Genomic DNA, 15318 nt, shown 5'->3' on the forward strand with positions numbered 1-15318 from the left:
ACATTAATGGATTCAATTCCCCAATAAAATGATGCAGGTTAACAGAATGAATGTTTAAAGAGGACCCATCATTCTGCTGCATACGAGGAGCACACCTCAGCAACAAAGCTAATCTCTACCTCAGAAAAAAAGGGCTGGAAAAAGGATTTTTAAGAAATGGACAAAAGAAGCAAGCTGGAGTAGTCATCCTACTATCTAATGAAATAGACTTTCAACCAAAATTAATCAAAAGACATGGGGAAGGACACTACATACTTACCAAGGGAATAATCTACCAAGAGGACAACTCAATTCTGATCATCTATGCCCCAAATACAAGGGCATCCACATTTGTAAAAGAAACATTACTAAAACTTAAATCACATATCAATACCCACAAGTTAATAGTGGGAGACTTCAATACCCACCATCACCAATGGACAGGTCATTGAGACAGACACTAAACTGAGAAGTAATGAAACTACCAGATGTCATTAACCAAATAGATCTAACAAATAACTACAGAACATTTCACCCAAATACAAAAAAATATGCCTTCTTCTCAGTACCACATGGAATCGTCTCTAAAAGTGACTACATGGTTGGAAAACAAGCCTCAACCAATATAAGAAATTTGAAATAACCCCTTGTATTTCATCAGATCACCATGGATTAAAACTAGACTTCAAAAACAACAGAAATAACAAAAAGTCTAACACACTAAGAAAACTGAACAATTCCCTACACAGTGACCTCAGGGTCAGGGAAATAAAGAAATTAAGAAATTAAAGACTTCCTAAAATTCAATGAAAATGAAGGCATAGCATAACCAAACTTATAGGACACAAAAGCAGTGCTAAGAGGAAAGTTCAAGACACTAAGTGCCTTCATAAAGAAATGAGAAAGATCTTGTACTAACAACTTAACAGCACACCTGAAAGCTCTAGAAAAAGAAAGAAGCAAACACAGTAAAAAGGACTAGACTGCAAGAAATAATTAAACTCAGGGCTGAAATCAACAAATTATGAACAAAAAGAACAATACAAAGAACCAAGGAAACCAAGAGCTGGTTCTTTGAGAAAATCAACAAGATAGACAAACCCTTAGCCAAACTAACCAAAAGGCAAGGAGACAGTATTCAAATCAAAATGTTAATAATTCAGAAGTGAAAAGGGGAACATAACAATAGACAGTGCAGAAATTCAAAGAATAATTAGGTCTTACTTCAAAAACCTGTCTATCACAAAATTGGAAAATCTAAATGAAATGAACAATTTCCTTGATAGAGTCTTCTTATCAAAGTTTAGTGAAGATTAGATAAAAGAAATAAAGAAATAAGTACTCTTCTATCCTGTAAGGAAACAGAAGCAGTCATTAAAATCTCCCATACAAAAAATGCCCAGGGCCAGATGGCTTCAGAGAAAAATTCTACCATACTTTCAAAGAAGAGCTAACCCCAATACTCCTCAAACCATTCCACAAAATAGAAACAGAAGAAACATTGACAAACTCATTCAATGAGACCATAGTCACCCTGATAGCTAAACCACACAAAGACCCAAAAAGAAAGAGAATTTTGGAGCAGTTTTCCTTACGAATATTCATACAAAATACTCAATAACATACTCACAAACCAAATCAAAGAACACATCAAAAATATTCACTATGATCAAGCAGGATTCATGCCAGGCATGCAGGGGATGGATCAATATATGAAACTCCATCAACATAACCCACCATATAAACAAACTGAAAGAAAAAAAAAAAACCTCACATTATCATCTCATTACATGCAGAAAAAGCATTTGACAAAATCTAACACCCTTCTTTTTTAAAAGTTTTGGAATGATGAGGGATACCAGACACATACCTAAACACAATAAAGGCAATATACAATAAGCCTATAGCCAACATCAAATTAAATGGAGAGAAACTGAAAATAATTCCACCAAAATCAGGGACAAGACTGAGAGTGGCTGTCCACTCTCTCCATATCTCTTCAATATAGTATTTGAATTCCTAGGTAGAGCAATAAGACAATTAAAGGACATCAAGGGACTACACATTGAAAAATAAGCCAAATTTTTACTATTGGTAGATGATGTGACAATGTATGACAAACAGGCTGAGAAATAAATTAAGGAAACAACAGCCTTCACAATAGCCACAAGTAATATAAAGTATCTTGGTGTAACCTGTATGACAAGAATTTTAAGTCTCTGAAGAAAGAAATTGAAAAAGATAGCAGGAGATGATAAGATGTTCCATGCTTGTGGGTAGATAAAATTAACATAGTAGAAATCTTACCAAAAGCAATCTACAGATTCAATGCAATAGCCATCAAATTACTAACACAATTCTTTACAGACCTTGAAAGAACAATTGTCAACTTTATATGAAAAACAAAATATCTCAGAATACCTAAAACTGTCTTGTACAATAAAAGAACTTCTGGAGGTATCTACATCCCTGATTTTAAGCTATACTACAGAGCAAGAGCAATAAAAACTCCATGGTACTGACATAGAAAGACTAGCTGATCAATGGAATCGAGTAGAAGACCCAGAAATAAACCCACATATCTAGGAACACCTGATTCTTGACAAAAAAGCCCAAAGTATACAGTGGTAAAAAGAAAGCATCTTCAGCAAATGGTGCTGGTCTAACTGGATGTCTACAAGAAGAAAAATGCAAATAAATTCATATTTATCACTCTCCACAAAACTCAAGTCAAAGTGGATAGATCAAAGACCTCAACAACAACAACAACAACAACAAAAACCAGAAATACTAAATTTATTAGAAAAGAAAGCGAGGGATAGCCTTGAACTCAACAGAATGACTAAGATAAAAAACTCAAGTGACAATACATGCTGGAGAGGAGGTGGAAAAAGGAGAACCCTCCTTCATTGCTGGTGGGAATGTAAACTTGTACAACCACTTTGGAAATCAATATCATGCTTTCTCAGACAATTAGAAATAGTGCTACCTCAAGATCCAGCTATACCAGTCCTAAGCATATATCCAAAAGATGCTCAAGTATACAAGGACATTTCCTCAACCATGTTCATAGCAGCTCTATTCAGGATAGCCAGAATCTGGAAACAACACAGACGTCCCTCAATTGAGGAATGGATATATAAATCGTGGTACATATACACAATGGAATACTACTCAGTAATTAAAAACAAGGAAATCATGAAATTTACAGGCAAAAGATGGGTACTAGAAAAGATCATCCTGAGTGAGCTAACCTAGAAGCAGAAAGACACATATGATATATACTTACTTATAAGTGGATATTAGCCATATATTATAGGATAAACATACTAAAATCTACTCCTAAGGAAGCTAAGAACAAGGAGGACCCTAGGGAAAAGGCTTAATCCTCATTCAGAAGGGCAAACAGGATAGATATCAGAAGTAGGAGAAGACAAGGAACAGGACAGGAGCCTTCCACAGAGGACCTCTGAAAAACCAAGGTATCGAAGGAGATACTGAGACTCATAGCCAAACTCTGGGCAGAGTGCAGGAATCCTTATGGAAGAAGAGGGAGATAGAAAGACCTGGAGGGGGCAGGAACTCCACAAGAACAACAGAGCCAAAATACCTGAACCCTGGGGGGCCTACAGAGACTGATACTCCAACTAAGGACCATGCATGGAGAGGACCCAGAACCCCAGTTCAAAGGAAGCTCATTGGCTGCTCAGCTTCCAAGTGGGTTCCCTAGTAAGGGGTACAAAAGCTGTCTCTGACATGAAGTCAATGCCTGGCTCTTTGATCACCTCCCCCTGAGGGTTGCAGTCTTGCCAGGCCACAGAGGAAAATGATGCAGCCATCCTTGAGCCATCTTTGAGCTGACCCTGATAAGCTAGGGTCAGCTAGAAGGGGAGGAGGTCCTCCCCTATCAGGGGGACAAGGGAAAGGGCATAGGAGGAGAAGAAGGAGGGTTGGTGAGACTGGGAGGAGATGAGGGAGGGGGCTGCAGCAGGGATACAACGTGAATAAATTGTAATAAATATATAAATAAAATAAAATTAAAATGTTTTGTACAAATAATGTTGGCAACGAATGGGAACAATGGTATTTAGTGTTGACAAGAGTGGTGGGAAAAGAGGCAGGCATACACAGGCTGAAGACACTGTGCTAAGAGCTCTCCTAAAGGACAGGCAACATGGAGCAGATGTAACAAAGCCTTAAAATAGTCAAGTATCTGAGAATGTAACTTCAATTTTGGAACACATTAAAAAAAACACTTAGATCCGTTCAGAGATAGTTATCTTAATTTTAGTTCTTTGTGACATTATTTATGCTACATTAAAACAATTCAGTAAGAGAAGTGAATTGTTAGATGAATGAATTCAATATAAACGTGAGCAAAAGAGTTGAAGAAATATAGTAGACTACATTTTTGTAAAATATGAACAATTCTACATTTGTTAAAGTAGAAGTTACTGGAATAAAGCAGTCACAGTATTTACTTTTAATATTTTAATATATTTTAATGTACATATGTATGTCTTTATGCTGTATTTGTGTAATTGTCTTGTTCAGGTGTGCGAGTGAGTTTAAGTGTGTGTGAGTGTGTGTGTGTGTGTGTGTGTGTGTGTGTGTGTGTGTGTGTGTAACTGTATGCACAGAGGCCAGTAAAAACCTCAAGTGTCATTCCCTGGAAGCCTTCACCTCTCTTTGGAGACACAGGAGCTCACGAGGTAGGCTGGACTGACTGATCAGAGCTCCTTGGGGATCTGGCTGTGTCTGCCTCCTCAATGCTGGGATTACAAGTACTCACCACCACACTTGGCTTTTTATACTTGAGTTCTGGGGTTCAGACTCAGGAGGTCCTATGATTGCAAGGAAAAATTTTACCAGCTATTCTATATCACCATACCATTTTTCTTCACATTTTAAATTTTCTTTTTTATTACTTTTCTAATCACAATAAATAATGCTTTAGTATATTTTTATGCATGCATGTTTACTTTCATTTCAAAGGACCCTTTGACTTTTCCAGAAGTGTATATCTGTGTGTGTGTATATATTTCAACAGTAAGTCTACATTGTTACATATTTAAAGGAGATAAAAATGTTGGTTTAATAAATTTTGAGCCAGGGGAAAGAACATTTTGCAAAACTCATACATTTTAAGTATTAAAGACAGTTATAATGACAGGCCAAATTTTTGAGTCATGAGTTCATGTGTGCCTGCGAGGCCTTAGATTTTCTCTTTATCTTAGAAAGACCCGGAATTTCAGATCATCCTGCCTTGATTTCCTGAGCGTTGAAATTACAGATGTATGTCATTGTGCCAAGTTTATGGAGCAATGGAGGTCCACAGGCATCCTGTGAGCTAGGCAATGAGCTTCACAGCTGAGTGAATCTCTGGGGATTGAATAAGAATTACCTTTAGGACTGGAACTATGTAGTGATATGGTAAAGTTTTCCAGGGTATGCTACACTCCAACAAATCCTGACTTTGACCATCTCCCACTCACTTATAATAGACACCTTGCTTGTCTGAGAGCATACACAGAACCTGGCAACTCCCTCTAGCGAGAGATTCAGAGTGTGGCATTGCCACATAGTATTTTTACATAAATAATTATTTTTTGCAGTTCATCAAACAAAAATGTGTGTATCTATGCCTGCATGTGTCTGTGTATATATGAATATATATGAATATGAGTGTGATTTGTGTATGTGCACATGGTTGTACAGACTTTTGAAAAATCAGAGGAGGATGGCCTTCATTCTGACTTTTTCCCCTGCAAAGGGTCTCTCTTTGGTTCTTGAACTGATTGGCAGGTATCCATTTGTTGGTATCCTCCATTCTCCATGGTGCTGAGCAATGACACTTGAGAATCTTATATGGGTACTGGGGATTTAACCTCAGGTCCTAAAGCTAGAGCAGCAAGCACTTTTACCCACAAAGTCATTGTCCCATCCCTCTCAACATTTGATTTTTAAAATGATGTTACGAGTAATCTATGTTTTTGATAGAATGGCAGGAAAGCAGTCTTATATAATTGTTTCAGACTTACTTTATCTAAAGCATGTAACTTGGCTCATCCCAGAAAGGAGAGAAGCTATGTTCTGAGAACTGAAGGCCACTGTTCTGACTACAGGGAGAAGGGCAGACTGACAGTGCCTGTGTGATCCCAGGCAAGGAGTAGACTCAGCGTGACGGCGCTGCTGTACTAGGAATGCTGCTGAAGAGAGGAGGAACAGGAAAGCTATGTGCCGCTGGCAGGAGCGTAAGTTGGTCAAGTGTATGGAATTGATACAGAGCTTTGTGAGGAAACTAAAATTAGAACTATCATGCAATACAATCCTCCCCACTCTGGGATGTGTGTACACGTGTAAATATAGACATATTTGTGCGTGTGCAGTGTGTATGCATATATCACACATTGTACAAACACATCTATATGAGGCAGTTTTAAGCAAATGACAAAGCAAAGAGAAAATGAAATAGAAAATTGTGGACTGCATGAATTTAAGAATATTCATCTTCATTAAAATATCCATGAGATATGATCTATATGCAACAAAATATACTAAATTTGGGTGTGTAATTTAATGACTTTTGTCAGGTTACTGTAGTTTTACAGCCAGGGCCTCCATCATGCTCTAGGGCATTTCCATCATTGCCAAAGTGGCTTTGCAGCCTTTGGCTGCCATGCTAGCCCTACTCCCAGGCCCCGGCTGCCTCTGATCTCTGTTAACTGTACATCTGCTCTTTATAAACTTTCACAAAGAGAAAAGCATAAAGAGCCATTTATATTTTTTCCTGCAACTTAAAAAATTCATTACATTCATTTCCTTATTGTGTGTGTTTATATGTGTGCATGCCAGAACACTCATATGGAACTCAAGAAGACAGTTTTCCAGAGTCAGTTTGTGCCTTCCACCATGTGTGTCCTGGGAATCACATTTAGGTAGGCAGGCTGGGCAGCCGGCACCTTGACCAGCTAAATCATCCCCAGAAAAATCTTTTAGTTAAGATTTTGACTATATGAAATAAAAAAAAATATTTATTTTTATTTTATGTCTGTGGGTAGTTTGCCCACATGTATGTAAATGTACTGCACATGTGGCTGGTGCCCGAAGGAGCTAAAAGGGCGTGTCAGGTCCCATGGAACTGGAGTTACAGGAAGCTGCAAACAGAAGCCAGGTACTCTACAAGAGCAGCAAGGATCCTTAACCACTGAGCTACCTCTCAAGCCCTAAGTATATAAATTTTCATAGATATGTGTCCCTGTTGGTTTAGCCAACCAATGAGCACTCAAGTTCTTTCCAGGCATTGGCTGTTGCACATTAGGCTGGTATCTTAGTTTTCTTTCTATTGTTGTGATAAGGATCATGACCAGAATTAGCTCGGGGTGAAAAGGAAGCTCATTTTGCTAACTCTAGAATGTTGCAGTCTACCACTGTAGGAATTATGGCAAGAGCTCAAACAGGGCTGAAACCTAGAGGTAGGACTGAAGACTGTGGAGGAATACTGCTCCCTGGCTTGCTCCCCTGGTTCATTCACCTTACTTTTTCTATACACAAGAAGGCCACATGTGCACAGATGGCATCACTTTCAGAGCCATGGGTCCTTCCCACCCACAAACAAAAGCCAAAGCTAAATCTACCATATAAGTCAGCTATACAACTACTTGGCTGCTATAAGCCCAAAGGATACTCCACAGATACTTTCTCAGCCATGTTTATTGTTCTATCCACAATTGTTATAAAATTGAACAACCTAAATGTCCTTTAACTGACAAACAGATAGCAAAAATGGGGTACATATATAGTATACAATGCTATTCGGCTGTGAAGAAAAATGAAATCATGGACTTTGAAGGTTAAGAACTAGAAAATAACGTATAAAGTGAGGTAATCCAGACCCTCAAAGACAAACATCCCATGTTCTTTCATATCTGTGGATCCAAACCTTCAGATGTGAGTATATGAACTGAAGTAACCATAGAAACCAGGAAAAACAAAGGTCTTACAGGGTTAGGGGGATGATAGAGCAGTGATATGAAAGGATAAATGGTGAAAATAGGAGGAGGGCTTTAATGGATGAGGCAGAAGAAGAGAAGCCAATACAGAGAGGTATGGGGGAGGTAAAATAACACTAAGAATCGTAAAAAATGCCATAAGGAATTACATTCTTCTTCATTTATCCAAAATTAAATATAAATGAATATATACATAGGTAGTTTAAACCAATTTAGGCCACTTGATCTGACAGTGTTTCTCCCAAGAGCCATAGACCCTAATAAAAAAACCAGTACCAGGCATGAGAAACCTTACTTCCAGTGGTTACAAGGCTGTTCCAGTGACTTCCACAAAACATAGGCTATTGCTATTGTCTTTGTTAGCCTCTTGAAGCATGAGAGTTGCTGAAGAAACTGCTCCATAGAGACAGGAGACCCATAGGATGAAGCTTGATCTGATCTAAGAATCCAAGGGAATCAATCAGTAGTAATTCCCACCCATGTAGCCTATGAGTCAAAATACTATAGCATAGCAAAATACTCCTAAAAATGCAACTATAACACTCACATCTTGGTGGTAACTAACAATTCTCCAACTGGATATGTGCCTTGTTCAACAGGAGGGAAATCTTGGAAACACAGCCAAATAACAAGAGATACTTAAATAATGGATCTTAGAGGAAAGCCTACTACCACCATTCACCATTCCACAAAACAAGCATAATTCCTGACTCCAGTCTAAATGATTATCCTTCTGCTCACAGAGAACAGTCTTTAAATATATTTCCTACTCCATAGGAAATTATCCACCTCTTATATACTGACTTGTCATTAAAACAGTGAGGCCATTCTGTAACACAAGGCTGGTAAGCGAAGTTAATCTCTAAGAAACGAAATGTAGACACTTCTCTAAAGAAAAAAAAAATGAAATTTGCAGGTAAACAGTGGGACATGGAAAGGATCATCCTGAGTGAGCTGTCCCAGAAGCAGAAAGACACACACGGTATATACTCACTCATATAGACATATAACATAGGATAAACCTACTAAAATCTGTACATCTAAAGAAACTAATCAAGAGGGAGGACCCTGACTAAAATGCTCAATCCCCATCCCGAAAAGCAAAGAGGATGGACATCAGAAGAAGAAGAAAACAGGAAACAAGTTCAGAACCTGCCACAGAGGGCCTCTGAAAGGCTCTGCCCTGCAGACTATCAAAGCAGACATTGAGACTTATAGCTAACTGTTGGGCAGAGTGCATGGAATCTTTATGAAAGAAGTGAGAAATAGTAAGATCTGGAGAGGACAGGAACCCCACAAGAAGAGCAACAGAACCAGAAAATTTGAACACAAGGGTCTTCCCAGAGACTCATACTCCAACCAAGTACCAGGCATGGAGATAACCTAGAACCCCTGCACAGATGTAGCCCATGGCAGTTCAGTGTCCAAGTGGGTTCCATAGTAATGGGAAGAGGGACTGCCTCTGGCATGAACTGATTGGCCTGCTCTTTGATCACCTCCCCCTGAGGGGGCGGGAGCAGCCTTACTAGGCCACAGAAGATGACAATGCAGCCACTCCTGATGTGATCTGATAGACTAAGATCAGAAGGAAGGAGAGGGGGACCTCCCCTATCAGTAGACTTGGGGAAGGGCATGTGTGAAGAAGGTGGGATTGAGAAGGGAGGAGAGAGGAGTTTATGGGGGGGATACAAAGTGAATAAAGTGTAATTAATAAAAGTTAAAAAAATGAGCACAAAAAAAGTGAAAAAAAAAAAAGAATGTTACAGTTTTTCAGAAACCGACAGTGTCTCCCCTGGTGGATACATTTCACATGGCCACTGCTAACATGTAAATATTCTGACTGTTCCAAGTCCTTCCCAACTTCAGATGTTACCAACTCTGTACCATTTAATACCTGCAACCTGTAATGGTTTGCTGTGATTTAAATTAGTTTTCCCTAATGACTAATAATCATAATTAGTTTTTATGTGTGGATTTTTCTTTTTTCTTCTTGTAATTCATCCTCAGATAATTTGTTTTCTCCTTAAATCTTTTCTCCATTTCCACTTTCTTTCCCTTTCTGATTTTTTCTCTCCTTCTTCTCTCTTTTCTTTTTGATATTCCATGATGTAAATCATTATTTTATACATTCTGAGAACCTCAATAAATTTTATTCTATAATATTGTTTCACATTGCATGATGTGCCCATTTATGAGTTCAAAGGAGTCTTTTGGAGGGCAAATACAAAGCTTGTACCAAATAAAATCTAATTTTTTCTTTGATAGTTACCACTAGCTTTATCCCATCTGTCTTAGTTAGTGTCTATTGCTGCAATGAAACAACATGACCAGAAAGTTCCAGAAGAATTAATTTACTCAGTTTAAACTTCCGCATTGCTGTTCATCACTAAGGGAAGTCAAGACAGGAACTGAGGAGCTAATAGATGCAGGCAGGAGCTGATAGATGCAGAGGCCATGGAGGGGTGCTTCGAACTGGCTTGCTTCACATGGCTTGCTCAGCCTGTTTTCTTATACAATCCAGGACCACCAGCCCAAGTATAGCACCACCCACAAGGGACTGGGCCCTTTCCCATTGATTACTAATTGAGAAAATGCCTTACAGCTGGATCTCATGGAAGCATTTTCTCAACTAAGGCTCCTTCCTCTCCAATGACTATCTTGTGTCAGATCAACACCAAACCAGCCAGTACACCATCCAAAAATGTTTTCCATGATGTGAGTTTTGTGTTGAAGGTTTTGTCTATTTCCCTAACTCTTCTGTCATTTATGTGTGCCAATGTGTGGGTCATCTTTTCCTTCCATTTCCTGTGGCCTTATTTACTCTTTGATTTTTGTGTTTCTCAAAATATCCAAGCTCAGTCCACTGTTTCAGACTTGCAATGGTAGATCTTTCTTGTCACCCTCACTGGCTCTGGAGTCAAGTGACAGGCAAGCTGTCAGGCACACCTGTGAAGGATATTCCTGATCAGTTTAACTGAAGGAGGACAACCCACTCTAAATGTGGGAAGCACCCCCAGGTGGCAGCATAGATAGACAGCCCAGAAAACATGTTTTGGCTTTTGCCTGTCTTCTCATTGTACTGGTTCAAGTTTGTCTGCCCTGTTGACCTCTTGTTGTTGCTGCTGACATTTTCTTTTAATTAGAACCCAGCTTCTTTCACCTTCGAGTGTGTGCTGAGGGACAACTGCTTTCCAGGAATCCTCTAGGTCTTCGGTTGTAGACCAGGAGTGCTGAGGCATTCAGCTTAGTCTCCCATATCATGTGAACATATTCTTAACAGCACATCAATATGTATACATATATCTACAACACAGCTGTAGATGATATAAATATAGATAGATAGGTATCTGCCTCCCTCTTTAGGACTCATGTATATATTGTATATCTTACTACAAAATATACAATATATACATGAAATGAGTTTCTGGTGGCTGGAACATAATGGTTCTTGCTTATAAAATGTAATTTTACAAGCATTTCTAATTAATTAATTCACTTTACAGCCTGATCATAGCCCAGTTCCTCCTCTCCTCCTGGTCCTGCCCTCTCTCCCTTTTCTCCCATCCCCTATTCCTCAGAAAAGGGAAGCCCTCCTATTAACCCAACCCAGTTCATCAAGTTCACCTCAGGATCAAGCACATCCTACATTCTCCATCTCTCGTGTTTCAGACTACAGTCTGGTCTATGTGGTAATGTGGTACTGGATTTCAGGCACACCAGGCAAGCATGTCCCATCTTCCTTCCTAGTTTGCTTTATTTCTTTCCCTATCTTTTTATTCTTAACACAGATCATGTTTTACTTCGTTGTCAATTGGCTTACATAGTTTCTGATCAAGCATCTGCCATTATTCTTGTGTTTTTGTTGTTTAGTGCTTTTTGAGATAGAGTCTCCACTATATATCCCTGGCTGTCTGAGAACTCAATAAATTGCCCAGGCTGGTCTCAGACTAACAGAGATCTGAGAGCTGCAATTAAAGACGAGGCACTATGCACAGCTGCTGAATAAATATTTATATGTATTCATTAATATATAATGTTTCACACCCCAGAGCTTTGAAAAGTTCATCACTGTTTTCCATAATTTGGTTTGTATGTGCATTGGTATGCTGCTGTTCATGGTATTTTTGCTTGAGATTCTTTGTGCTCAATTTACTAGTAAGCTGGTGACTTGGATCAAACTTTGGGGAGAAATGAGTGTTACTTTTTATATAGTATTACCTTTTTTTGTTTTTGTTTCTCGCTCTTCTTTCTTTAGATTAAATAATAATATTATTTTGCTACTTTGTATTATCTCATATATACTAATAGGAATTCATTCATGTTTGGCAATCTTTCTTAAGGTGTTGCATTTTTGACGAGTTTCACTGCAGTATATTTCTATCATATTTTTTTTCTGAAATAACATATAGGTTGTGTATATCATCCAAATTACTTTTCAAATGTACACATTGTCTTGTAATTATTATTTTAATGTTTGGGACGCTAGGGATCAAATTTCAGGTCCCAGGCATCATAAGCAAGAACCGAGTCATCTTTTCCTGCTTGAAGTGATTGGTTAATAAAAGGGAAAATTGCACCCCTCCCAAAATGGCAAGAATTTTTAGAGCTCCTATAAACTCTACTTTTCATCATTAGAGATTCTCTTTTGATTGTTTTTCTCTTTATTTTTTTCTCTACACTGTGTTGTTCCTATCTCCATGAACATGTAAAATGTTTTCATACCTTTTCTTCTTGATCGTTCATAATTCCCTCATCCCTATCATATCTACAGTTCTTTCTATTGATGGTTCTTCTGACTGTATGTGACAATTTGCTGTTTGTTAAAACCATACCTAGCAAATTTCAGTAGATGTTGAAGATTACACAATTTCTTTTATTGATGTCATAATCATAATGTTGACTAAATAACGTTATAATTTGCTTTGGCAACAACTGGATCATGTTGAAGCTCATATCTTTGTTATCATTGAAGCAGACAGTGTTTTACCCTAAGATGCGTGAAGCTCACTATGAACAAGTCACCTGTTAGATGATTTTACCCTTTTACAAAAAAAAAAAAAATCTACTCTAGGTAAAGAGATCACAGCCTTCTCTCTGATTGATGTGAGAATCAGAAATTGTACTTGTACCGATGCCCATTGCCTTGTTTGCTGAACTTGGGTCATTTTCTGCCAGCCTGAATCCACCCAAAGGCTCTATAGATTCAGAGCTCTGTGTGCAGCTTCCTGTAGCCCCCTCCTTTTGGGATTCTCTTTCCCTATGTCCTAGTTACCTTGTTCTCACCTAGATTGGTCTCTCAGTGTCCTCAAATATAAAACAATTTTTGTATCTTTTTTTTCTTTCTGAATTTTCACCTGGAAACTGCCTCCAACCCAATTCTATTTTAACTCCCTTGTTCTGTGTTCCCAAGTCTGTAATCCCATTATCAATTCTGCAATCTCTTTCTCCTCTTTTCACGTCTGCCTGTCTATCTGTCTCTCTTTTTCTCCTCTTGAATTTGCTAGGTGTTTTAGAAGAGAGTAAATCTATCCATAATTCTCTCTGCTGAACTCAGTCAGTCTGGATTGGTTTTGTAATGGAATAGTTCATGTTTTAGAGACAGATCTACTGTATGGGTTACCCTTACAAGCTGTAAAGCTTATTTTGTACACAACATTAATAACCATGAGGTTTTTATACTTCCTGCTGGGAGCCAATGAAACAGAGGGCATACTTTGTAAACTCTAAAGCCTGACATAAGTGACAGGGTTAGGAAATGTGTTGGAGATAGGGTTGATGGTTGTGATGGCAACACGACTTCCGTGAGAATGCAAGTAAAACTATGCTTGAGAATGACCTACAACTAAAACTCCAGCGAAGAACTAGCAATGGTCCTCAGATGATTACTCCGAGCTTTGTGTGGGCATCCCAGTTTGCTGTGAGGACAATGTGCTTTTTCAGGTACTGAGAAGGCCAAGTGGCAGGATAAGGTGACACAGCTAAAAGGGTAGGGTTGCCAGTATTTTCCTTTCTCCTTGAAGCTCCAGTTATTCTGTTCTCTACCAAAATTTTCTCCAGGTGGCAGCGAGATGGTTGTAGACCGCTCCATGTGGGTATTCCAACCACTTGGAAAAAATGAAATAGGCAGAAAAAATCTTTTGGCAATCATTCTGGCAGAAAATTCTGAGGTGTGTATGAGTGTGTGTGTGTTTGTATGTGTGCATGTATGTACATGTCTGTGTGTGTGCATGCTCACATTTGTGTGTATATGCTCATATCAGTGTGTGTTTGTGTGTACGTCTCTGTGTGTGCATGTGTACAAATGTCTATGTGTATGTTCTCATTTGTGTGTGTATGCTCACATCTGTGTGTATTCATTTGTGTGTGTATGTGCTCACATGTCTATGTGTGTGTGCTAATATTTGAGAATGTTTGTTGGGGGGTGACGGGAGGGGGTGTGAGCTAACCACCGAGAGCAGGAGAGAGTGATTTTCTGATCAGCCAGGGCTCTGAAACCCAGAAATTTGATCATATACAATGAGATTCAAAGCACGGATTGAACTTGAGATCTGATCTCTCCAACTTGGTAAGTTCATTCTGTGTTACACAGTGAGTCACAGAGGAGGGTATGGGGAGTGAACCACATGTTTTGATTTGTCACTTTCTATAGCAACCTTTCATGCCACACAAATAAAGTATTGTTTCAACAAGTGGCTTACTACAAAAGGCAAGCAAACTAATGCAAAATAATATTCTATTGTAACAGAAAAATACCAAACCCCTGTACATTATAAGGACGTAGGGAGAAACAATACTGCCTTATCTCTAACTGCTTCTTTTATATGTAAAATGCCTAACGTGAAAAGTTTCAAATGTTGACAATGCAGGTCATTTTGCTTGTGAATTTTCTGAGATTAACCAGTTACCTTCTTGAAGACAGAAAAAAAAAATGTACCTTTTGGTCTTTGTCCTGCTGTCAGGGCTGGGATAGTGTCTCACCCATGTGAGATTTTTAGGGAAGTGTTTGTTGAGTTTCTGCAGTAGTATTTTGTAGGATCACCTATGGTCTCACAAGCCTGTGAGATACATTCTACTTTTTCCTCATTTTGCAAATGGATAAACTCATAACCAAAGACATCTCACTTGCTTACAATCCTACAAGTAAGAACCAGGTTGAAACCCAGGTCACCTGAGAAGGAAATAAGGTTGAAATTTGCTTAGTAATTGTAAAGGCATGAGGGAATTATTTATTAGCCGATGAGTCAGATGGGGGTGCACAGAAGAAAGTCTTCCTGTTGAGCTCCGACAATCACCTGAGTGATGACGGCATTGTTCAAAGCTGCAATGC

This window comes from Psammomys obesus, unplaced genomic scaffold (genome assembly GCF_907164565.1).
Source record: "Psammomys obesus unplaced genomic scaffold, mPsaObe1.curated_primary_1811, whole genome shotgun sequence".
NCBI classification, from domain to species: Eukaryota; Metazoa; Chordata; class Mammalia; order Rodentia; family Muridae; genus Psammomys; species Psammomys obesus.